This window comes from Urocitellus parryii, chromosome 4, assembly GCF_045843805.1.
Source record: "Urocitellus parryii isolate mUroPar1 chromosome 4, mUroPar1.hap1, whole genome shotgun sequence".
Lineage (NCBI taxonomy): Eukaryota > Metazoa > Chordata > Mammalia > Rodentia > Sciuridae > Urocitellus > Urocitellus parryii.
Window position 1 is genome coordinate 54344450 of NC_135534.1, and position 24604 is coordinate 54369053.

Below are 24604 nucleotides of genomic sequence, written 5' to 3' on the forward strand. Positions count from 1 at the left end.
AGGGTATTGATTCCACCCCTTCCCTCTTCCCTCTTGCACTCACAGAATTGTCAAAGGCTGGAGAGAAAATCAAGATCTTGCTTTCTCTAGCCATCAGGCAGTCAACAAGCACTTGAAACTGAAATTTTCAGCTTAACCAGCATTGTGATACAAATATGTTTTCTGATCTGAGGAAATTTATACTTCTGGGAATATAAATTAGACAATTAGAGAATATCAAAGATCTTATGTTGGTTTCTAACCACAATTATAGTTCAGAAATGAGAAAACTATGTATTAAAATCCCAGGAATACTTCCTTGGAATAGGCAGGCTTTTTTCTGGTCTCTGTGAGTTTAATCAACTTTATAGGCAAAGGAGGGGTGGGATATGTTCAGCAAGTAAATAGAATTTGGCACTCCAGGTCACTTGTGATAAACGGTCTTGAAGTTGTTGGTCTGGCAGAGCAAAGCCAGAAGTTTGAACTCTATAAGTTCTGCCTTGGTGCTTAGGAGATGAGAAGTGATGCAGTGGAAGTGGAATTTTGTGGAAATCTCTCTTGTAGAAGCAGGGTGATTTCAGAGAGGATTAAAACTGGTAGTAAGAGAACCTGCTTAAGAGGATGGGAGGTTGGCAATAGGAATACAGAGGAAGGATGTGAATCCTGGAGAATATTTCAAAGTGGAATAGGCAGGACCTAAACACAGGATATTAATTTCTGACCTGTGAGAGTTCCAATAGTGAAATGTGTTTGAGAAGTGGTTTACACTTTTCAAAGCTTTCATTCAGTATCTCACAGTTGTCTGGACTCTTAGAGCTTATGCAATCTAGCTTCATTCTATAGGTGGGGAGATTGGAGCCAAGAAAGGGTAAGGGACTATTCTTAACTTTAGTAGTAGAGCAAAAACTCCACAGTAGACCTTCCCTCTACTAGGGAAGTTTTAAGACACGAATAGCCTGGAGGAAAGAGTGTGGGGTCAGAAGAAAATCCATCCAATTGACACTGACTCCTTGTCTCTCCAAGCCAAACAAAACTTACTCAGAAGTGTTCAGAGCCCATCATTGATTCTGCTCCTAAGAACTGTTTTGAGAACCCAGATCAGGAAGATGGAATCCTTGGGTTCTTCTTGTTTGGAGATTTTTTTTTTCCTAATATGTATTTTTTTTTTAGTTGTAAGTGGACACAATACCTTTGTTTTTTTTTTTTTTTTTAATTTTGTTTTTGAGGGAGGGAGGGAGGGAGGGAGGGAGAGAGAGAGAGAGAGAGAGAGAGAGAGAGAGAGAGAAGAGAATTTTTTAATATTTAGTTTTTCGGTGGACACAACATCTTTATTTGTATGTGGTGCTGAGGATCGAACCCAGCACCGCACGCATGCCAGACGAGCGTGCTACCACTTGAGCCACATCCTCAGCCCTACCTTTATTTTTAAAAATTATTTATTTATTTTAATTTATTATACATGATGGCAGAATGTATTTCATTTCATATTACACATATAGAGCACAGTTTTTCAAATCACTGTACACAAAGTATTTTCACAACATTCGTGACAATACCTTTATTTTATTTTTATGTGGTGCTGAAGATTGAACCCAGTGCCTTACAGGTGCCAGGCGAGCACTCTACCACTGAGCCACAGCCCACAATTCTGGTTCTGAGATTCTTAAGTGCACAGAATTCATGTATATGAAAAATATTGAGTTGAGTTTCCTGAGAAACAGTGGCTGGACCCATTGGTGCCATTCTAAGGAAATTTTAAGAGTAATTTGATTCCATATGGTTTTCACCATGTGCTGACCATAGAAACTAACTGCAGAGGTGGACACAGCTTACTGCTGTAGGTATGGCCAGTGATAATCAGCAGCCAAGGATCCAATATCTGCAGTTAAGGCTTGGCTTTTCTATCTGCTTCCTCTTCCCACCTCCCCTTAAAATATAAATGTGCATTCTCTCCTTCTCTTTCTCCTTCCCTCCCTCCCTCCCTCAGTCCCTCCCCCCCACTTCACTTCCTCCCTCCCTCTCCTCCCTTCCCCTGTCTCCTTCCTTCATTTTTTTCTCCCACAATGTTTTTCCATCCTGATGTCCTCCACTCTTGTCTGTCTAAATAACTTCCTGTGATGCAGCAACTTCCCCTCTTGGTTAAATGCAGACACGACTATTGCAGAGCACTTTGGAATATTGTTTTGTCTGTGACTGGCACACAGTGGTCCAAGCAGAATCTCGGAGTTGTTTTGGAATCTTCCTCACCTCTATAGCCAGTTACCCTCCAAGTTCTTGTTATCTATTAAAAGAGCTCTTGAGCCTCCTCCTTTATTTCTGTGCCATGGTGCCATACAGCAAGAGAGGAAGAAGGGTTGTGGGTGAAGAAGGAAAAATAGACACCTTCGGTGTTCTTGAAAGCATTTTGAGGAGGGTGCCTCTCTGTGTTCTGACCCTCAGCTACCTCACAGAGGCAGCTGCACTGGATCCCTTGAAGACAAACCAGAGAAGTGCCATGTCCTGGGGAATACGTCTGTGCTTTGCCTGGGATCTGGGCTCCTAGATGTCTAATGTACAGCTGTAACTGCTGAATTGTGTTGTTGAAGGTATGTGGCTGTTTCTGTATACTTCTAGGTGAGGAGGTAAAAGCCATTGGGCTCAAGTGAGGTTCTGTGTGCTTCTCCTAGTTGTCAGTGTCTGGCCTTTTCCTTGCTTTAGTTTCTGGCCCAGCTATGATGGTAGGAGAGTTCCCTTCTTAAAGCTTCTCAAGGCATACATTCATAGTGCCCTTAGTTTAGTCTGAATGACCTTGTCCTTGATATCTAGCCCAAGTACATAGCCATTGGGGACCCGTTTCTCACTTTACTCCTTCTCTCCTCCAGATAACATTGCTGTAACCCATCAAGTCTCCCCTTCTTCACTCTTAGTCTGGTACATTTGGGACTTAAAGGGGGAAATGGATTACATGGGTGGTGGAGGAAATTTGTTGGCTTGTGAGTTGTTATCTTAAAGATCTATTCTCTCCTGCCTCTCAGAGCAGCAGGTGAGGTCAGGAGTAGTTGAGCTATCTCTCTTCTCAGCCATCCTGGGTAAAACAGAAATAGGTTTGAAAAATAGGTGGTTCACTATTTGGAAACATGATGAGATAGTCTTGTTTATTAAAATGACAACAAAACAGAACCCCCTTTGAACCTCCAAATCCCAACCACAAGTCTCCATCTTTGCTTCTGACAACACTTACATTTCTCCCTTGGTCTCTGACCCTCTGTATTGCCAGTGGCTGTACTTCTGTTGTGTTTGAAGAACCCCAGAAATCTGAAAGGGAACAGATGATTTCATTCAAGCAGTAGTAACCTGGTAATTGATTCTTGTTAGTATACAGAGTTAAGCCTTATTTTGCTGAATTTTCCCTGAGAATGTTTCCCCTTCTCAGCTCCTATGGCCTGTTCCTTAGAAGAGGTGTGTCATGGCATTACTGATGGGGGGATGTTATCTTCATTGTTGATGAGTGGCTAGTCTTTCAACACTTTGGGTTGATTTCCTCCTCTGCTCTGGTTGAGGCAAGCCAGTGTCACTCTGTCTGCCTGTGGAGTCCCACAGCCTTGGGTGAGGGAAGTCTTTTGCCACTTTGCTGTGCTGGGGACAATAGTCCTTGACCCTGTGTTCTTTTCTAGGAACCCCATATGTTGAGGGAATAAAGGATTTTCTGAATTATTTCTTTTCTTCAAAACACTAAGTGGTTCTGAACTATGTTCTTTGATGTCCCTGGGAGTAATGAATGCTCAGGAATCCTCCCAAATTTGCTATTCTCAGACTTCCAAACAAGCTTCCTTCTGTTTCTATCCTTCAGGATCTTAAATTACTCTCTCTTCTTCCTTTACACTCCTCTGGCTTTCCTCTCATCATCTTACCCATTTTCCCTTCCTTGCATCTTGGAGTCTCAGGTTTTTCCTCTATTGTTTAAGTTTCTCTGTGTTGATCTCTTAAGTGAACAAGCATTTATAAGCACCTCTTTTTACACAAAAGGCAAACTAGATCTATACCCTGCATTGTTAAAAAAGGAGCTAATCATTGCATAGATTAGAAACTTTTATGCTTCTAATCTTGGGGGAAAGTGGGATTTTTTTTTTTAATGGCATCTTCCATAGGATTTTGAAATTCATTTAGTGTAACACTCAGGATGGGGAAATAACTCAGCAGTAGAGTGCTTGCCTATCATGTGAGAGGCCTTGGGTTCGATTCTAGCACCACAAAAAAAGAAAGAAAAATTACATATATAATATTTAACCTGAGCCATCTTTCATGTCTAGGATAGAGCTGGCTTTTGAGGGACTACTGCTTTTTTCTCTTCCTAAATCAGTAGAAGAGCATCGGAGTTTCCTGTTATAGGCTGGTTTGTTCATATCCCAGCGGTGCCTGAAGAAGCTGGAGGGCTGCATTCCTACCATCTAGTGTTTCAGACACAGCATTCAAATTCACATCCCTGCTCGTAAAGGGCTGTTGGGTGACAGCTTAGTATAGAAGGCTATCTAAAGATCCCTACAAACTCATTCAACTTTGACAGTTAAAAATAAAACTTGGTAATTCTGATCATAGTAAACTGTAGTTGGGGGAAATGGTGGGTACAAATTGTTTGGATTCCTGAGCTGCTTAGTGTTTGTGCTAAAACTTTAAAGGTCAGAGTCCCAGTTGGGAGGTTTTGATGTTAGCAGGAGGGATAGAGCTCAGCTGTCCCTTTTTTCTGTGAGCATTTTTTTTTTTTTCACATTGGGGATTGAACTCATGGCCTCACATATGCCAGGCAAATTGCTCTACCACTGAGCTACATCCCCAAGACCCCTTTTCCCATTTTTATTTTTTGAGATAGGATCTCACTTGGCTGGCCTTGAACCTGCAATTTACCTTCTGGGATTAACAGGTATGTGCCATTGTGCCTGGCCTCTGTGGGTGTCCTTCATGTTGCTTAGTCACAAGTTTCCCCAGAGATGACTACATAGGGACAAAAGTTGTGGTTTTTTACCTTTCTGTTCTGTAGGAAGACTTAACGGCCTTAAGAACTAGACATGCTATGTTATTGCTCAGTTTAAGGGACTCCACGCTCTTGGATTTCCACTTTTTTTCTTTTAGTCTACTTGCCTGAAATGTTATTCAAGACTCCATTTACCCCTGGATCTGTAAGTTTAGTGTGAGTCTCCTAGAAACATTTTGTTCTAACTAGAACATGGACCTCATTTTATCTGGGCTCTGTATTTCAGCCATTTAAATTCAATATCACATTGACTCCCTAAAGTTGACTCATATTGAACATTTCCTCAGCTCTTTTTCACTTATACCATCTTTGTTCTGTTGTCATACAGTTTTTCCCCTAATCTTAAGCAAACAATTATTATTTGCCCATTAAAAAATTCACCTTGAGGGCCTGGGGATGTGGCTTAAGCAGTAGCGTGCTCACCTGGCATGTGCGGGGCGCTGGGTTTGATCCTCAGCACCACATAAAAATGAAATAAAGATGTTGTGTCCACCGAAAACTAAAAAACAAACGTTAAAAAATTTTCTCTTTGTTTCTCTCTCAAAAAAAAAAAAATTGACCTTGGGGTTCAGGGATGTGGCTCTGTGGTAGAGTGCTTGCCTAGCATGAATGTGGCTCTGGGTTTGATCCCTGGCACCACCAAAATAAAATAAAAGAAAAATTTTATCATGTGGGCTAGGATTGCAACTCACTGGTAGAACAGTGCTTAGCATGCTGAGAACCCTGGGTTTGATCTGTAGCACCACAGTAAATACATAAATGATTTTAAAATTAATTAATTTATTTGTTATAATTTGTTACACATGACAGCAGAATGCATTTCAGTTCATAGTACACAAATGGAGCACAACTTTTTATTTCTCTGGTTGTATACAAAGTAGAGTCACAGCATTCGTGTCTTCATACATATACCTAGGGTAATGATGTCCATCTCGTTCCACCATCTTTCCTACCTCCACGCCCCCTCCCTTCTCCTCCCTCTGCTTTGCTGTACCCAAAGTTCCTTCATTCCTCCCATGCTCCCCCCCCCATCCTCATTATGGATCAGCATCCACTTATCAGAGAAAACATCTGGCATTTGTTTTTTGGGGATTGGCTTACTTTACCTAGCATGATATTCTCCAATTCCATCCATTTACCTGCAAATGCTGTGATTTTATTTTGTTTTAAGGCTGAGTATTCTAATGTGTATATATACCACAGTTTCTTTATCCATTCATCTATTGAAGGATCTCTAGGTTGGTTCCACAATTTAGTATTGTGAATTGTGCTGCTATAAACATTGTTGTGGCTTCATCACTATAGTATGCTGTTTTTAAGTCCTTTGGGTATAAACTGAGGAGTGGGATAGCTGGGTCAAGGTGGTTCCATTCCAAGTTTTCTAAGGAATCTCCATATTGCTTTCCAGATTGGCTCACCAATTTGCAGTCCCACTGGCAGTATAAGAGTGTGCCTTTTTTTCCCCACATCCTCGCTAACACGTACTGTTGCTTATATTCCTAATAACTGCCATTCTGACTTGAGTGAGATGATATCTTAGAGTAGTTTTGATTTGCATTTCTCTAATTGCTAGAGATGTTGAACATTTTTCATATATTTGTTGATGGATTGTATATCTTCTTCGAGAAATGTTTATTCAGTTCCTTAGCCCATTTATTGATTGGGTTATTTGTTTTCTTAGTATTAAGTTTTTTTTTTTTTAATTCTTTATACATCCTGGAGATTAGTGCTCTATCTGAAGTGCGTGTAGTAAAAATTTGCTCCCATTCTGTAGGCTCTCTATTCACCTCACTGATTGTTTCTTTTGCTGAGAAGAAGCTTTTCAGTTTGGAACTATCCTATTTATTGATTCTTGATTTTATTTCTTGTGCTTTAGGAGTCTTGTTAAGGAATTAGGGGCCTAATCCGACATGATGAAGATTTGGGCCTACTTTTTCTTCTATTAGACACAGGGTCTCTAGTCTAATTCCTAGGTCCTTGATCCACTTTGAGTTGAATTTTGTACATTGTGAGAGATAGGGGTTTAATTTCATTTTGTTACATATGGATTTCCAGTTTTCCCAGCACCAAAAACATATATTGTAGAAAAGAGGCTTTTTTTGGCACCTTTGTTAGTATAAAATAACTGTGTGCCATTTTTGTTACTATTGCTCTGTAGTAAAGTTTAAGGTCTGGTATTGGGATGTTTTTCAGTGCAGGTGCTAAGGATTGCTTTGGCTATTCTGTGTCTCTTATTTTTCCAGATGAATTTCATGATTGTTTTTTCTATTTCTATGAGGAATGTCATTTGGATTTTGATTGGAATTGCATTAAATCTGTATAGTGCTTTTGGGGAGTATGGTCATTTTGACAATATTAATTCTGTCTATCTAAGATCAAGGGAGATCTTTCCATCTTCTAAGGTCTTCTTTAATTTCTTTCTTTAGTGTTCTGTAGTTTTTATTATAGAGGTCTTTCACCTCTTTTGTTGATTCCCAAGTATTTTTTTTTTAAAGAGAGAGTGAGAGAGGAGAGAGAGAATTTTCAATATTTATTTTTTAGTTCTCGGCGGACACAACATCTTTGTTGGTGTGTGGTGCTGAGAATCGAACCCGGGCCGCCACATGCCAGGCGAGCGCGCTACCACTTGAGCCACATCCCCAGCCCCAGTATTTTTTTTTTTTTGAGGCTATTGTAAATGAGATAGTTTTCTTAGTTTCTCTTTCAAAGGATTCATCTTGTTATATTTAATTTATGTTTCCAGTTTGTGGAAGCCTTTTGCTTGATTATCCCTACTATATTAATTGTCCCTCCTAATTAATTTGTCACATGCAGATTTGATAAAGCATGTCTTATCTAAATTATCAATGAAAAGTACTATCATAATATGATCTACTGCCACCAAAAGAAAAAAAAAGTATGTATTATATAATTTCCAGTGATCAGTGCTTCTCCAAGTCCTTGTCACTTATTGTAGACACTATTCTGCAACTGAATGACAATTTTAAATCTTCTCCCAAACCCCAATTGGAATGTTTTCCTCAGTTTGAGACCAAGGAGGCAGGTCTCTGGAAAGAGGATCCACTTTTTAAACTAGAACTCAGAGTTAAGACAAGTTTCTTGCTCTGTAGAATACTTCAGGCTGTCAGGAAAGCCTTGGTGTATTAAGTCACGAGGCAGCAAGGTGCCGTTGACACTGGAGTGGCAAACTGCTGGTTTCAGGAGCACTGGGGTGGGGATAAGAATCCAGTGCAGCCAGGAAATTCAGGGAAATTGCACAGAGGAGGTGACACTTTACAACATTGCCCAGGTCTTATGCCTAGTGGTACTTCTTTCTGGGCTCAAGGCATTTCTTGATTAGATCATGGGAAAGCAGTCTGAGTCCTCTTTTCCTCCTACCTCTTCCCTTGCCTTCACTTTATACCCTGCTTCTCCCTGAAGCTCAGTCACAACAGGTTAGGATTTTGGTTGAGCTCACAGTTCTAGACCAGGTCAGCTTGTAAAGCCCATTTTAAAAGAACAAAATGGTGCTGTCAGTGGGGGGTCTGGGATATTGCCTTTGTGGTCTAGTCTTGTTGGGCTTCAAAGACTGTTTATGTGTACAGTGTTAGAATGCTGGAATTGGCTGGGCATATGGTGCATGCTTGTAAACCTTGCAACTTGGAAGGTTGAGTCAGGATTATCGCAAGTTTGAGGCCAGCCTCAGCAACTCAGTGAGGCTGAGACCAACTTAGTGAGATCCTGTACCAAAATAAAAAGGTTAAGGGTGTAGTGTGGTGGTAGGGTGTCCCTGGGTTCAATCCCCCAAATTGCTGTGACTTATTAAGGGACATTGGTAAGGAGCTTGTGGATATGAGAGCTCTCAGGAAATTACAAACATCATCTGTAAGCCTTGTGATAGATATTCCAAGAGACTGGATCAAGCCTCTGAGCACCTGTGTCCTGGGGATCTGAACCATGAGCTTCATATTGAGGGTTGTGAACTTAGTAGAGTTGAACTGGGGCTGGCAGACTGGCAGACTGGCAGACTTGAGGAGAGTAGGCTCAGCTTTCCTAATTGCTTCACCATTGGCCATGGGGCAATCTAGGTTGAATTCTATACTTCTGTAGTTCTAGGCCTGAGGGTGGGGTGAAGTGGGGATAGGTGCCTGGCAGGAGGTTTAGGGCATGACTAAGGACCTGCGAAAATTTCCTATTATAAAATGTCAGGCATAATGGATATTTTTCTGTTTTCCTAGGAAGGCTATACAGCAAGTTATATGTAGCATTGGTCAGCACACTGGTGTTCTACCAGATACAACTCCTTCTGGGCAAAGGAGACTGGAATTGTTACTTGGAGGGAGTCATTTATTTTGTTGATCTCAATGTTCTAGTAGAGGTTGCTTGATTTGCAGTAGACAGATTGTCTTTTAAGAGAACTTACAGATACTGCCAATTCTCCTGCTCTGTACAGGTGACTTTGAGACTGATAACTGGAGAGAATCCCATAGAGCCTCAGTCCTCTTCCACACACATCCCAGGCCATTTCCTTGTTTCCCCATTCTGTGTTTGGTGCCTTTAATTTCTCTGCAGTCTTATGTAGGCAGGCAGCCTGACTCTCCTACCTTTTCCTTCAGGAAAGATTGCCTTTTATTGGTGATGGTCTTCTCTCTTATCCCAGGCAGATGACTCCAGAGCCCCACACCAGGGGCTTTGCTAAAAGGGTTAGATATAGACTCTATACTCCCTGAAAGTGAGAAGTCTTTCTGCTGCTTGAACTTACTCAGAAGGCAGTAGGACTGGTGACTGCAATAGAACATTGAAGCTAGAAGAACCCTTGAAAGAGAATACAGTCATCTGATTTGTGAAGGGAAAAGCAGAGGCCCTCAGGGAGATAGGAAATTGTTCAGAATCTCACCACATCAGAAGGCTGTAAGCTAGAACTGGGCTCTAGTCTGCCGACTAGATTTAAAATTTTGTTCTCCTTAGCACATTGCCACTCACAGGTAGAAAAATGGAAAATGTGACGTCCTTAAGGGCTTTTCTGTAAGTGGTCACCAGAGTCTAAGGTAGAATTGGATTGGTGGTGGTGGTGGTGGTGGGGACACATGCCTGGTTCCCTGTGAAATTGGGTAGAACAATCTGGTCCTCAATGGAGATGCTGCTGGACCCCAATCTGGTAGGCCTTGGGTTCTGGGATCTCCAGAGCATCTGAAATTAGATAATTTAAGTTGGGTGTGTTGGCACACATCTGTAATCCCAGTGACTCCAGAGGCTGAAGCAGGAGGATCATAAGTTCAAGGCAACTTAGTGAGACCCTGTCTAAAAATAAAAAATAAAAAGAACTGGGGATGTGGCTCAGTGGTAAAACATCCGTGGGTTCAATTTCTCATAACAAACAAAACCAAAAGTTAGACCATTCAGATCTTTTAGGCTCCAACTAGCAATATTAAAACCACAGTTCTTTTTATCCTAAAGTAAGGAGTGACTTTAAAAGATTTACTTTGTTCCTGTGTTTTTAGGTTCAAAATTTTAGTTGTTTTTAAAGAGACAAGAAAATACTATAAATTCAAGTGATCTAACCTGGACTCTGATTATCATATAGAATAGATGTATTTTGCGTATGATAACATTTATGTGTATATGTACATATTCTCTTTTTACAATGTAAGCCCATCCACTAAAATTCCCTTGTCCTATGGAGAGAACAGCTGTTTCTGTCTGGGGAGTCTTTTCAACGATTCATTCATTTCATGCATGTTGACTGCCATAGTAAGTGAAATACTAACATCCACACACACATCTGGAGAGGCTCGGGTGTGTGGGGGACAGGTGTGCAAGAAGCAGTGACAAAGTGCTTCACACACTATAATAGAGGCATCTGGGCTAGCAGAAGAGGCAAACAGATTCCTCCACAAGACCAAGGAATAGTTTACAGAGGAGGTGCTAACTGTGTTGCTCCTGGAAGTGAGTTCAATTTTGTTAGTGGGGGGAGGAGAGGCACCAGCTGAAGGTAACAGTATGAACAGTGCTGGGAGGGAGATACAGGCAGTTTTTGGAGCACCAGGCAATGTGCTGTGGTGTGCCATGGTTGTACCTATAATGGGGGATGGCAGCAGCAGAGGTGTGGGTAGGAAATGAAGCCAAACAGGATTTTAGATTTTGGAGGTGATGTATGTAGTTCAAGAGAGGCTGTACTTAATCACACTATAGTTGCTGATGTTTAGACCTTTGTTACTTTCCCCCCATACAGTAATTTTCAGCATTTTGTTTTTTTAGTAATGGACCCCCCTTTTTTTTAAAAGGGAGGGAGGGAGGGAGGGAGGGAGGGAGGGAGAGAGAGAGAGAGAGAGAGAGAGAGAGAGAGAGAGAGAGAGAGAATTTTAATATTTATTTATTTTTTTTAGTTTTTGGTGGACACAACATCTTTGTTTGTATGTGGTGCTGAGGATCGAACCTGGGCCGCATGCATGCCAGGCGAGCGCGCTACTGCTTGAGCCACATCCCCAGCCCAGTAATGGAACCCTTTTTTTCAAACTCATTTTATATCCATCTCTAATTATAAAACATAAGAGTTATTTTTAGTAAAAATGTGATTTTTGCCAGCCTAGAACAATTTTTTTCTATGTACAGTAGAGGTAAGAGACAGTGTTTTGTCTCCAAGTGGAACTGACCCCAGAGAACCCTGCCATCGTGGGAGCTGGGTCATTCCTGCAGCCCGCTTGGTTTGGCAATAACACAGTGGTGGTAGAAGGACTGTGAGTGGGCACTCTAGTAGTGGGAGAGGCTGTAAAACTCTGGATTGTTTCCCCAGGAGAGTGACCTTACAGGGAAAGTTCTGGGAAACAAACCACAGGGAGACTTTACAGGAATTTTTGGTTGAGCCCACAGGCAAGGCACATGAGGAAAAGAGATGTAATTATAGTTTGTAAGTCTATGAAAAGCTACAATGAGTGTCATAAAATAGCTGTTCTGAGTTTCTCCTTCTGGTAGAACAGGAATAAATGTTATTTTTGCATTCATTCAGCAGAATTTATTGAGTGTTTACTGTGAGCTGGATCCTATACTAACGGTAGAGACTGTGGTGATTAGCAAAATAATCCAGGTTCCTGCACCCAAGGAACTCATGGGGGAAGACTGGCATTAAGCAAATAATTATACAAATGCGTGATTACAAATCATGGTGAATCTCTAGCAGTCAGAGAAATGCAAATCAAAACCACCCTAAGATACCATCTCACTCCAGTAAGATTGGCAGCCATTATGAAGTCAAACAACAACAAGTGCTGGCGAGGATGTGGGGAAAAGGGTACTCTTGTACATTGCTGGTGGGACTGCCAATTGGTGCGGCCAATATGGAAAGCAGTATGGAGATTCCTGGGAAAGCTGGGAATGGAACCACCATTTGACCCTGCTATTGCCCTTCTTGGACTATTCCTTGAAGACCTTAAAAGAGCGTACTACAGAGATACTGCCACATCGATGTTCATAGCAGCACAATTCACAATAGCTAGACTGTGGAACCAACCCCGATGCCCTTCAATAGATGAATGGATAAAAAAAATGTGGCATTTATACACAATGGAGTACTACGCAGCACTAAAAAATGACAAAATCATGGAATTTGCAGGGAAATGGATGACATTAGAGCAGATTATGCTAAGTGAAGCTAGCCAATCCCTAAAAAACAAATGCCAAATGTCTTCTTTGATATAATGAGAGCAACCAAGAACAGAGCAGGGAGGAAGAGCAGGAGGAAAAGATTAATATTAAATAGAGTCATGAGGTGGGAGGGAAAGGGAGAGAAAAGGGAAATTGCATGGAAATGGAAGGAGACCCTCATTGTTATACAAAATTACATATAAGAGGTTGTGAGGGGAATGGGAAAAAAAATAAGGAGAGAAATGAATTACAGTAGATGGGGTAGAGAGAGAAGATGGGAGGGGAGGGGAGGGGGGATAGTAGAGGATAGGAAAGGTAGCAGAATACAACAGTTACTATTATGGCATTATGTAAAAATGTGGATATGTAACCGATGTGATTCTGCAATCTTTGTAATGTTTTTGAATAACCAATAAAATAAAATAAAATAAAAAAATCTAAAATTAGGTCACAGAGCAAAAAAAAAAAAAAGAAGCCACCCAGAGAAATGGGAGAATTTGCTTGTTAACAAAGAAATTATAGCTGCCGAGTGCAAATGCTATTCAGAGCCTAGGGAACAGGCCGCTTGGCATTTGCTCTGAGTTCTCCATAATCTGTCTCAGTTTTTGTTTTTTGGGGATTCTAAAATAAACCGGTTTGGGATGCTTAAAAAAAAAATCATGGTGAGTACTTTGAAGGATAAATACAAGGAACCTCATTTAGACTGGAGGATCATGGAAGTCAAGATGAGAGAGTCAAGTTGAGACAAAGAGAGTAAGAGTTATTCAGGCAAAAATTGTGGGACTGTTGAGTGTCTCAGGCAATGCAAAACCTGGAAAAAAAATCTGTTACCTTTAGAGAACTAAAAGACATTCTGTGTGGCTAGTGCATTGAGGGGGAAGGGCAGGAAGTTATCTGAGAGGTGGCAAAAGGAGAATCATGCTAGGCCTTGTAGGTCTTGGTAGGAACTTAGATTTATCCTTAGTGGGAAACCACTGAAGGGTGTTAAGCAGGAAGTGACATGATTTGTGTAAAAAGGTGATTCAGATAACTCTGTGGAGAAAGGATTTGTGAGAATGTGATATTGTGAAATATATATTTGATCTTCCTCCTGTTTCCTGGCATATAACTCCTAAAATCCTTGGACTCTCTAAAGTGGTAACTGTCTTTTTTTGTATGCTATTGAGTTGACTGATAGCTGGGGGTTTCTGGATAGCCTCAGGATGGGCGCTGGTTGTCAGAGGAACCGACCATGTGATTAGAGGGCTGGTACTTTTTAGTCTCCCTCTCCAACCTCTGGGGAGGGAGAGGGGGTGAGGTTAATAAATTGGTCACCAGAAGTCAGTGATATAATTAATTGTGCCTGTGTAATGAAGCTACCCAAAAGGACTAGTTTGGAGAGCTTTGAAAGAGCCACACACCGGGAAGTTTCCGAAGGTTGGCAGCCTACAGAGTGTGGAAGCTCTGTGTGTCTATCCCCATACATTGCCCTATTGATCTCTTCATCTGGTGTTCATATGTATCCTTTTTAATATCTTTTATAAGAAACCAGTAAACATATGTTTCCTGGATTTCTGTGAGCCACTCTAGCAAATTAATTGAATCCAAGGAGGGGATTGTCAAAACTTCAGATTTATAGGTGGTTGGTCAGAAGTACAGATAAAACAAACTGGGGCTTTCATTTGGGTATATGAAATGGGGGAGGCAGTCTTGGAGACTGAGCCCTCAACCTGTGGGTTCCGATGTTGTCGGTTGATAGTGCCAGAATTGAACTAGAGGACATCTAGTGGGTATCCACTGCAAAACTGATAACTTGCTTGATGTATGGGGAGAAAACCCCTACATAGCTGTCATGGAACTCTTTTGTGTTAATTGTGGAGTGAGAGTATGGGAGAAACTGAGTTTATTTTTTTCTATATTCTCAGAGAGGGTAGGAGTGGAAGCTGGGACCATTAGAAGGTTTTTGTAGTAATAAGGGGAGAGACAGCAATATTCGTGGAGAAAAATGGACAGATAATAGATATATTTTGGAAGTAGAATTATTTGGAACTGGTAAATAGGTTGGGTGTGGGGAGAAAGAGTTAGGGAGATTGGAGGACGTCTCCCATTTTCTGGCTCCAGTGTGTATATGGATCTCTTAACAGATAGTAGACAGCATAAGCCTGTAAAATTCTTATCTTCAGGAAGGTCAAGCAGGATTGATCTGAATTCGGCCTTGCAGAGCAGCAGAGAGAAGCAACTGGCCTCTGGATCTGCCAGCTCAAGGAGCTCATACATAATAATGCACCTAAACAAGGATTTTAGTTCTAGGGCCCTGTCTTGGGGCCCTTTGTCACTTTCCAGGACAAGGCCCTTATTAACCTCTATAAATCCAGCATGCCACTAGGGGGAGTATGGCCTGCGTTGTGTGTCTGGTTTTGAGGACTTTTTGAGTTTGGATTACTTTTATCATTTTTAGTACTCAGGATTTACTCCTGACCCCTACTTAAAAGAATGCCTGACACATGGTAGGAGCTCAATAAATGATATTTAGTCTAACTTTATAATGTGAATTTTAATCTTATTGTAGAAATGGGTAGGATCACCTTTTGGTTTTCAGTATGGAGACTGGGCTAGTGCAATGTGTGTTTTCTGGATCAGAAGAAGATCAGAGGGATGCTTGTTGGGCATGGGAAGAGGGAACAATTTGAAGATTTAATGATGTTACACTTGTCCTTACATTTTGTCTTCCTTTGTAGACTTGGGACCTAAGGGCCCATGAGGGGTTTCTGAGCTGGACTGGGTATTGGTTATTTTATTTTTTATTTTTGCAGTCCTGGGGATTGAACCCAAGGGTTTCTACCTCTGAGCTGTAGCCTCAGCCTTTTTTTTAAAATTATTTTTTAGTTATAGGTGGACACACAATCTTTATTTCATTTTTTTATGTGGTGCTGAGGATCGAACTCAGTGCCTCATGTGAGCTAGGTGAGCATGCCAGCACTGAGCCACAACCCCAGCCCAGCCTCAGCCCTTTTTATTTTTCACTTTGAGACATGGTCTCGCCAAGTGCTGAGGCTGAACTTGAACCTGTAGTCCTCCTGTCCCAGTCTGCTGAGTTACTGGGATCATAGGCATGAGCCAGTGTACCAGGATAAGATGGTATTTATAGTGAGTTAATTGGGTACACCTCCTTTGAAACTCTGAATGTCTCACTAAAGCAATAGTACCCCCCATTTTGGATCTGTGCCAGCCTGTCATTTCCTGTTGGATTTTATGGCAATTCTCCTTCCTTAATTTCTTTACATTTTAAACTCAAGTCAATCCAGATATTGATTTGAGGATTTTGCAGTATACTGGAGATTAATCAAAATCACAAGGAGGGCTGAATATAGCTCAGGAGACGAGCACTTACCTAGCATATGTGAGGTCCTGGGTTCAATTCCCCAGAAGGATTCTGCAAGGGATTTTGATATTAACATTCCATCGTTAACATTGTTTCAGAAAGCATAACAAGCATAGGAAAATGTCCTCGTTGAGCCTCAGTGTCCTCGTCTAAGGGAATACCACCAGTGGTTTTTGCTTGTTTTTGATGAGGAGCTGCTGAGATCAATGACTTAAGGAGGGTGCTTTGAGGTACAGCATGTTTCTTGATGCCCATCCCTGCCCTGTTAGTTGCTTAGTTGATAGGACATATAGGTGGAAACCGGGAGGTCAGGTGTCTTGCCCAGTAGCAGGTGGCTGATGAGTGGTGGAGTCAGGCACTGCCAGTGTCTTCTGACCCCTGCTCTGCTTAACAAATGCTAGATAGCTGAAAGCTTTGGGCACTTTTTTTTGAAAGTATTTTTTTAATTGTAGTTGGACACAATACCTTTATTTATTTATTTTTATGTGGTGCTGCGGATTCAACCCAGCGCCTTGCATGTGCTAGGCGAGCTCTCTACCATTGAGCCACAACCCCAGCCCATGGGTACTGTTTTTAGATCTATTATTTCCTGGTTCTGTGACATGGGGCATGTAATTTTAGTTTTGTTTTAGATATATTAAAAATTTGTTGAATCAGTATAATAGTATTAGTCCTAACTTTCAGGCCTATCATGTTGAGTAAATACAAATGAACTGAGATTTATGAGAGTATTTTGGAAAAGTGTAAAGTAATGTGTAGCCATAGGACAGGATATTTTCCCTCCAGTCTGTGCATCAGAATGTTCTACATCTCATGAATCCTATCATAACTTCTTTAGGCTAAAAGGTTGGTAGTTAAGCCGACCTCACTAGGACTTGGAAAGATTCTCCCCCCTCTTCTGGGAACACATAACTGGTTATCAGAAAACTTAGCTAGTTTTCAAGATCTGGTAGCAGTGTACTTTGATGGAAAGTATACTGGACTAGGGCTGGGGCACTTGACTGGTCTCTACTGTTAGTTCTTTGCCTAACTAGCTGTGGACTGTGGATTGAACATCTGATTTCTCTGAACCTCAGTTTTCCCATCTATAAAATGGTCATACACTTATCTGTCCAGTGCATTTCAAAAGATTTTGAGGATCAAACAAAATAATAAATGTAAAAGGGTTTTACACCAGGAGTGTACACATGTGCCACTAAACTTAGAGGTTTTGCTGTGTCCCAGGCATTGAGCTAGCTTTTGGATAGCCGCCCACAGGTAGCCTAGACTTCAGCTGCAGGTTCTGTGCAGGGCAGAGAGAGAAGGCTGTGTTTGTATCATGTTTGTTGCCCTGGCTATGACTCTGGACATGCCCAGGACTCCTTATCCTGACCTAGTGTGTTTCCTCTCCATTGCAGGAAGATGAGAGAGTGCTTAGGCACCTGCACTAGTACCATGGGTCCCTGTACTGGTTAAAGCCATCTCCACGACCTGGACGGGCAGCAAGGTAAGCAGAGAGGCCAGTCCAGGCGAGCTCCTGAGATGTGAGTGCATTTCCGCCCCAGCGACCGGGAAAATCCCAAGTACACAAACAAGTCAAGGCAGTGCATCAGGGTCCCTCCTCCCCAAGCTCCACAACCCACAGGAAGGGCTTGCTTCCCCTCCAAGCGCTCCAGCTAACTCCCTCCCCGCTGGCGGGGATTCTTCCAAGTTACAAAAACTGTGACACTGGAGGAGAGGAAAACAGGTCCACTGGCTGTGTTCTCCCTTCTCTCTGAGCTATTCAAACAAGTTCCCAGGAACAGTGAAGAGCCTCGCTTAACCGGAAGGGAGGTAGGAGGAGTGGAATGCGTGCAAAAGCTGAGCTGATCAGAAGGCAGCTCTGCTTCATGAAAGTCTCCCAGAACTGAGTGTGTGTGTGTGTGTGTGTGTGAGAGAGAGAGAGAGAGAAAGAGAGAGAGAGAGAGAGAGAGAGAGAGAGAGAGAGAGAGAGAGAAGAGAGAAGAGAGAAGAGAGAAGAGAGAAGAGAGAAGAGAGAAGAGAGAAGAGAGACAGAGAGAAGAGAGACAGAGAGAGAGACAGAGAGAATGCGTGTGTGCGCGTGCTCGCTGGCGGCAGAGTGAGAGCGTGCCGTGCCGTGCGCGCCGCCGGACCAGAGGACAGGGTCTCCATGACAACCCGCCTGGCCGGCTAGCCGCGCTCTGCTCACTTGGCTGGAAGGAGCGCCACTAAAGGTCAGAGGAAGAAGCTGTGGAAAGCTCACAGCAGGTATTGGAGTTTAAGGCAGTGGATTTGGGGCCCTGAGCTCCCTAACCCACAAGGGTGTGAGCCAGACTCTGCTGAGAATGGAGTGGGCAGGAAAGTACCAGGACTTTCAGGTAAGGGCAGCTCGGGCTCCGATTGCTCTCCTCTTTTCCTGGCTCTGGTCTTTGGCTGTTTTCTGGGAGGCAGGCGAGTGTCTGTACTCCCTGCTCAGGGTTTGGGGCTCTGGAATGATGTCATGCTCCAACAGTTGGATTCTATTAGCTTGAGCAGGAGGGAAACAGCCAATTTTCTTGACTTTGCAAATCTAGCTGATCTCATTTTTGCTGAATCTGAGGTGTTAAGGCTTCACTCTTTTATTTAGCACAAAGCCACAGGATATTTTTACAGGAAGGTTCTTTTATATAGAAAAAATTAATTCTCACTACTCCAGCACTGTCTGCAGTTTTTACATGGAGATTCCAGTGTCTTTTGAGTGGCTTTGGTTCATTCTAGTGGACACAGTCTGTTTTGTCCCTTGGTGCTAACTATGTCTGACCTGTAGCAACAACAGAAAAGACTGATTTAAACTCAGAGAGGAGGCTGCAGTGAGTTCCAGGTCCCTCTGGAACAGTCATTGGGATGGAGATATTGTCATTCCTTATATCTGACCTTGCGCCTGCTCTCTCTCTACTTTGATTGTTAATAGATTGAGTCACAGGCTTTCCTGAGTTGTGAGGAGAGGGCTACCCTGGGGTTGGGGGACTTCCAAAGAGGTGTTTTATCCAGATGTTGCAGCATGAGCTCTCAGATTCCTTTAACTAATATTGTAATCAAATCTCAGGGCACACAGTGTCCGAGTTGTGTACTCCTTCTACTTTGATTGCCCTGCAAATTGGTAAAACTGTTCTGACTTGGAGGAGTGGTGTGTGGTGAGCTCAGAAAGATGATGAGGTAGTTAGGTGGTCAGTAATATTGTTAGGAGCATGAATGCTGCGGTTACTCCGTGCAGGAGAGACCCATCAAGAGATGTCCTTCCACCACAGCCATGTTCTATCTTAAACTTACTCCTTGGCCTCAGGAAACTTCGTGGATGCTTTTGGTTTCTCAGTGGGACAAGGGAACAGCTGCTTTCCTGGCTCTCCAGTTTTTCTTCTTGAACTTTCTGAACAGAATGTCTTTTGTATTCTGGAGAACAATGAGGGGGCCTTCTGATTAACTTCGGGTCAGCTTGCCAATGCAAGCACTGGCCATGTCTCTGATTCTCGCTCCCCGAATGTGTACATGTATGCATCAGTGTTTTGGCCTGAGGGTCCACAAGGGTGAACTCAATGGCCCTGGACTTCAGATGGGCCACTTCTTTAGAAATTCCTTCTCTTACTGTACTTCTCTGCTTGATTGAAAGTGTTTTGCTGGAGGATGTGGCTTAGCACTATTAGATGAGATGCAAAATAGGTGATGTGGGGAGGAGGTCTCTGATTCCAGTGGTTTCTTCAGGCACAATGTAAGTCTAGAATCTCAGGTCTTCTCGACTCATGGAGGTATAGTTAGGGCTGCTCCAGTTTTACCATCCTTGCATTTGTGACGAGGACTAGCAGCGGGTTTCAAGGAGCTGGTGCTCTTTCTTTTGATGTAACAGAGAGGAAAAATGAATTTGGAGTTAGAGGAGCTGATTCCATGGCCAGGTTCTGTTGCTTGCTAGTTTGGTCACTGTGGGCAAGCATCTTAACTAATGCAAGCTTCAGATTATTAACTGTGAGACAGAAACAATGATAATAACCACAGGACTTTTGGGAGGAGCTAATGGGATAGTTACCTTGAAAGTAACTTGTTTTAAACAAGTAAAGTCCTACATTGTGAATTAAAGCTTGAGGAATGGTCCCCATCTTCTGGAAATTCATTTTCCTTCTCTGTTCTGGTTCTACCATTTATAAAGTATCTTCTACTCTTCTGCATTTATAAATCAAAATGAGAAAAACCTTAAAAATCTTCCAGCTTTGTAAGAAAACAAATAGTGGTTTCTTTAGGTTGGGAAGTTTAATATTCATGATATTCCTTCCTTATAGACTTTGGACTTCATAAATGACCCTTCCACAGTGAAGCTTTCCGGAGGCCACTCAGCTTGTGTGTTTTAGTACAGAGGAGAGGGATTCCAAGTGACCCTTTGCTTTTCCAATATGCCACAGCTCCCTGCAGTTATGGTGTCATGCACTTTGGTAGTTAGAGGAGAGGCCACTGTCTGTGCCAGGTCTTGCTTCTTTGTCCTGCTAGGTTTTGCTGGAAAAACTTATCTTGAGTGGGCAGGGGACCTTTCTCCTCTGTTCTGGGTTTAAAAGGTAGGCTTCTATCTGGTAGAAGTTTTATTACTCTGAAAGCCTTCTTAGGAGCTGGGCAGCTCGTTCAGGAACTTGTAAGGCTATATCTAGGGGGAAACCAAAAAGAAAAACAAGGAAGTGGGAACTCCAAGGGCAGATACTTGATATGTTATGGGACTGTGCCAAAGAATGGAATAGCAGAGGAGGGAGACTCCAGGGAAGGGCACACGGGACCTGTCCTCCATGAACCTACAGGGCGTATAGCATAGAAGGCACCCCGCCTGCACCCTTAACCCTTTACTGAGGGACAGGGAAAACACGCCAATTATGCCCTGGAATGGTGTCTGGGACGAAGCCTGAGAAGAATCAAGAGTAGGCTTTTTTTTTTTTTTTTAACCCACAGAACTTTCTTTCCAGGTGAGTCACATTACAATAGCTTCTTAAGTTCTGAAGGAGAAATTGTCCACAGCTTGGATTGCCCTGCATTTGTTCCCCACTCCTCATCAGTCCAACTTCCCAGAGCTGAGTCACAAATTGGATCCCTCTATGTTCCTTAAGGATTAAAAAGTAACATTCCTGTTCTCACTCCCTCTCTCCTCCACTGCTCCCTGCCTATATTCTTTCCCCTTGGGTTCCCTCTCTCTAAAATTAGAATAATCAGTCACCCAAGGAAGTTGAATCTTTGAAATATCTTGGAGCACAGACTAAGGGCATCCTCAGTTCTGCTGGCTCTACTTCTGTCCCTGGAATGAGCAATTTCAGGAAGGCACCCCCAAATCCAAGTATCATTTGCACTTTTGGCCTAGATCTAAGAGAGGCTGTGCCCCACTCCCCATTGCCTCTGATTCTAAGAATTACTTTGGGAGAGGTGGCCTGGTGCCTGGAGGAGCTGGGAGGGTCTGAGTCCCTGTGGGGCAGTGGGAATGAGTGACTGAAGAGTACATTTTCCTTCCTGTCGCTTCTCATATAGCTGTTAGCTGTCACTGCCCTGGTGACTCTTGATTTCCAACATTGGGCCCAAGAGAGTCTGCTGAGCCAGCCAAGCAGCGGCACCACATATCTGAGCCTGGAGGAGGGCAGGCAGCAGCCCTTCGGAGTCCTATCTGTTCCTTTCTGTGTGTCTGTGTTCCATTCTGGAGGATTGGGAAGGGGGAGGGGAATCTACAGGCAGATAATTGAGTTCTTTGAGTTAGAGAGACCATGGAAAGTGGAGAAGGGGCCAGGAGGGCATGGAAAGGGGTTGGGGGGAGGATACCATCTGGCATAGTCCGCAGAGATTTCTCTTTAAAGCCTGTGGGAAAACTTGCATTAGTGTGTGCCTTCTTCTAGGGGTGGGGGGTGGGTGAGATTCTGTGTGTCTCTTTTGTGTTAGAGGGTAGGGACCATGAGTCTCTGACTCGGTGGATTGGGAAAATACTGGGTGCTTCTATCTTAGGGGAACAGGCCACATGATATTGTGCTGATAGAAAAAAATCTGGGTCTCATTTTCTGGCCATAGGTCCTAGAAAACTCATCTGTAGGTGTGTTTTGAGGGGAGAGAAGGGTGTTAAATGAGTCTAGACGACCTTATTAGAGAATTTCTCCAAAGATCCCTTTTCTTATTTTCTTTGGCTCTAATATAGTGAATATAGTGTTGTTGGGGGAGCTGTTGAAACTATCACAATGCTTTTCTCATCTGAAAACTACCTCAATATTTGATTTCACTGTCCCTATAAAAGGGTGAATTATATGCAATTAGGGTAAGAAGCTGCCTTAACCAAAGCAGGCTTGTTTCTAAGGATATGTCATGAAACCATTTCAGTTTCTTAGATTCAGATTCTTCTGTGTGACCTTGTCATTACTGAGGGGGTTTGTATGTGAACTGGAGATTGATTTATAGGAATCAGCACAAGTGGTTGGGGGACTGTTTGAACCAGAAGAAAATGAGATAAACTGAGGGTTGTGGGAGATAAAATCTGGAGCAGGAGGAAGACTACTAGAAAGAAATAGGAGAGAGGCGCTGGGTGGGAGAGAAGGTAGTTCTCAGGGGCAGCAGGTGGTGAAAGATGGAAGGACTGTCCTGGGAGGCCTTCATGGTATAGTAGATCACAGGCCTGCCCCCAGGGGACCCCAGGAGACTGGGTTGTGCAGGTCTTCACAAGTTCTGGGAAGGTGGAGTGGCTCGCATTGAGGTTGACAGCTGTGTTCACTTGCTTTTGGGCTCAGAGTCTCATCTCTGGTGCCCACGTATGTCCTCTTGGACTCTTCACCCATTAAGTCAGTAAATACAGTAACTGGGTCAAGAGCTGGGAAGTATCCATAAAGATATCAAGTGTGGGACTTCCTCCCACATATATTACACCCAGATGTCTTGATTTCTTCCCCACGACCAACCCCTTCAATGTGAGCCTCTGTCAGTGTGATTAAGCGAGGAGAAACATAGACCTGCTGAAGTCTGGGGTTGGATGGTAGGGTTAATGACCGTCTCATTCTCAAAGGCTGGGAAAAAGGAGGAGGGGTCCCACTCTTAGACTGTGATTTAAAGCTCTGTTTGAATAGTGGAAGAGAGCCAGTGAAAGGACTGGACATATGAGGGTGAGGGTTCTAGGGCTCTAGGCCTGCATTGGAGTTTTTCTGAGATTGTCAAAGGATAGGATGTGTGGGAGGGAGGATAGCAAAGGGAAAATTTCGGTGTGGAAAACCTCTAAAGTCAGCTAGTTTTTAGAACTCTAGCTGAGAAGGACTGGATTTTGGTGTGCTTACTATTTCAGAACACAGGCTACCTTATGAAGTTCTGACAGTTAAGTTTTATAGATAATTTTTAAGTGAATTAACCCATTCTGTTTGTTCAAAATAATCACTGACTGCTCAATACTCAGTAAGTGTGTAGTGCTATCTTTTGGCAGCTCTGGTGGAACCATTTATACTTACCACGAGTGTTTGTATGTGCTATGTGCTGTGCAGTGATCAAGAGCTGGACTTCAGGGATCTGACCTATCTCTGTGACCTTGGCAATGTATTTAATCTCTCTGTGCCTCAGTTTTATCTAAGGCATCTGTAAAAGGGGTGTAATAATAGTATTTAGGTTGTGAGGATTAAATGAAATGGTACATGTAAATAGCTCATTGCCTGAAGCATGGTAAATTCTCAATGTTTTCATGATTTTCAACTTAGAATGGGTGGCCTTTTGAAAGCAAGAGGGGCTGATGTCTTTCAGTTAGTGTGGGATTACTGTATAAGAACAAGCCAGATTGTTCTTTATAGAAGTCAGGTACACTTTGTATTTTGTCCCTCTTTCTGTGAAGATTCCAGGAGGGTCTCTGTAGTAGTTCTTCTCAACCTTGCTTCACAGGTGCAACTTCATCTTCCTCTAGGATACTCCCCTCCACAGGCAGGGGAGACCCTTCCAGAACTGCTTCTTGCCTGCTGGCCAGCCCAGGCAGGGCCCCTGAGGTTCTCCTTAACCTTGTGTCGGAGGCCCTGTACACTGCTTTCAGTGCTCTGGACACAGACTTTTCCCTAGTAGGCTTCCTCATCTCTGCTGTTGCTTCTTCTTCTTCTTCTTCTTCTTTTTTTTTTTGGTACCTGGGATTGAACCCAGCGGTGCTTAACCACTGAGTTACATCCCCAGCCCTCTTTTGTGTTTTTATTTAGAGACAGGGTCTTGCTAATTGCTTAGGGCCTAAGTTGCTGAAGCTGGCTTTGAACTTGCCATCCTCTTCCTGCAGCACCTGGATCACCTTTGCTTCTGTGAATACTACCCATGTATCCTTCAAGACCCAGTGTAGAGCACAGGCTCTCCAGCCAGCTCTGGCAGTTCATAGTCTCATAGTCTAGCTTTTCTTACTTTTGTAGACTTCTGGCAAGTTAAATTCTTAAGCCTCAATATCTTCATCTGTAAATTGGGAGTAATAATCTTACTTATCCTAAAGGGTTGTTGTAAGGGTAAAATGACTTTTAATTCATGTAAATCACTCAGCTTAGTTCTGGACCCAAATATGCTCTCAATAAATGTTAATAGCTGCTGCTGTTAGTGATTTCTACGTCTTAGAACTTTCTCCACTGACATACAGCAGTAAGTCAATAGGTCTGAATTTTAGTTCTGGCTCTATCTCTGACTTG

General features: G+C 42.7%; 1 protein-coding gene across 1 annotated transcript in view; it reads left to right on the forward strand.

The window, feature by feature from the left end:
• The first annotated feature begins 18161 nt into the window (after nucleotides 1–18161).
• The window catches only part of Dennd2b (DENN domain containing 2B), a 100816-nt gene continuing 94373 nt past the window's right edge, over nucleotides 18162–24604 (forward strand). The window contains exon 1 of the mRNA XM_026409585.2: nucleotides 18162–18325. The gene's annotated coding sequence lies outside the window, so the exon portion shown is untranslated. The remainder of the gene's footprint in view (nucleotides 18326–24604) is intronic.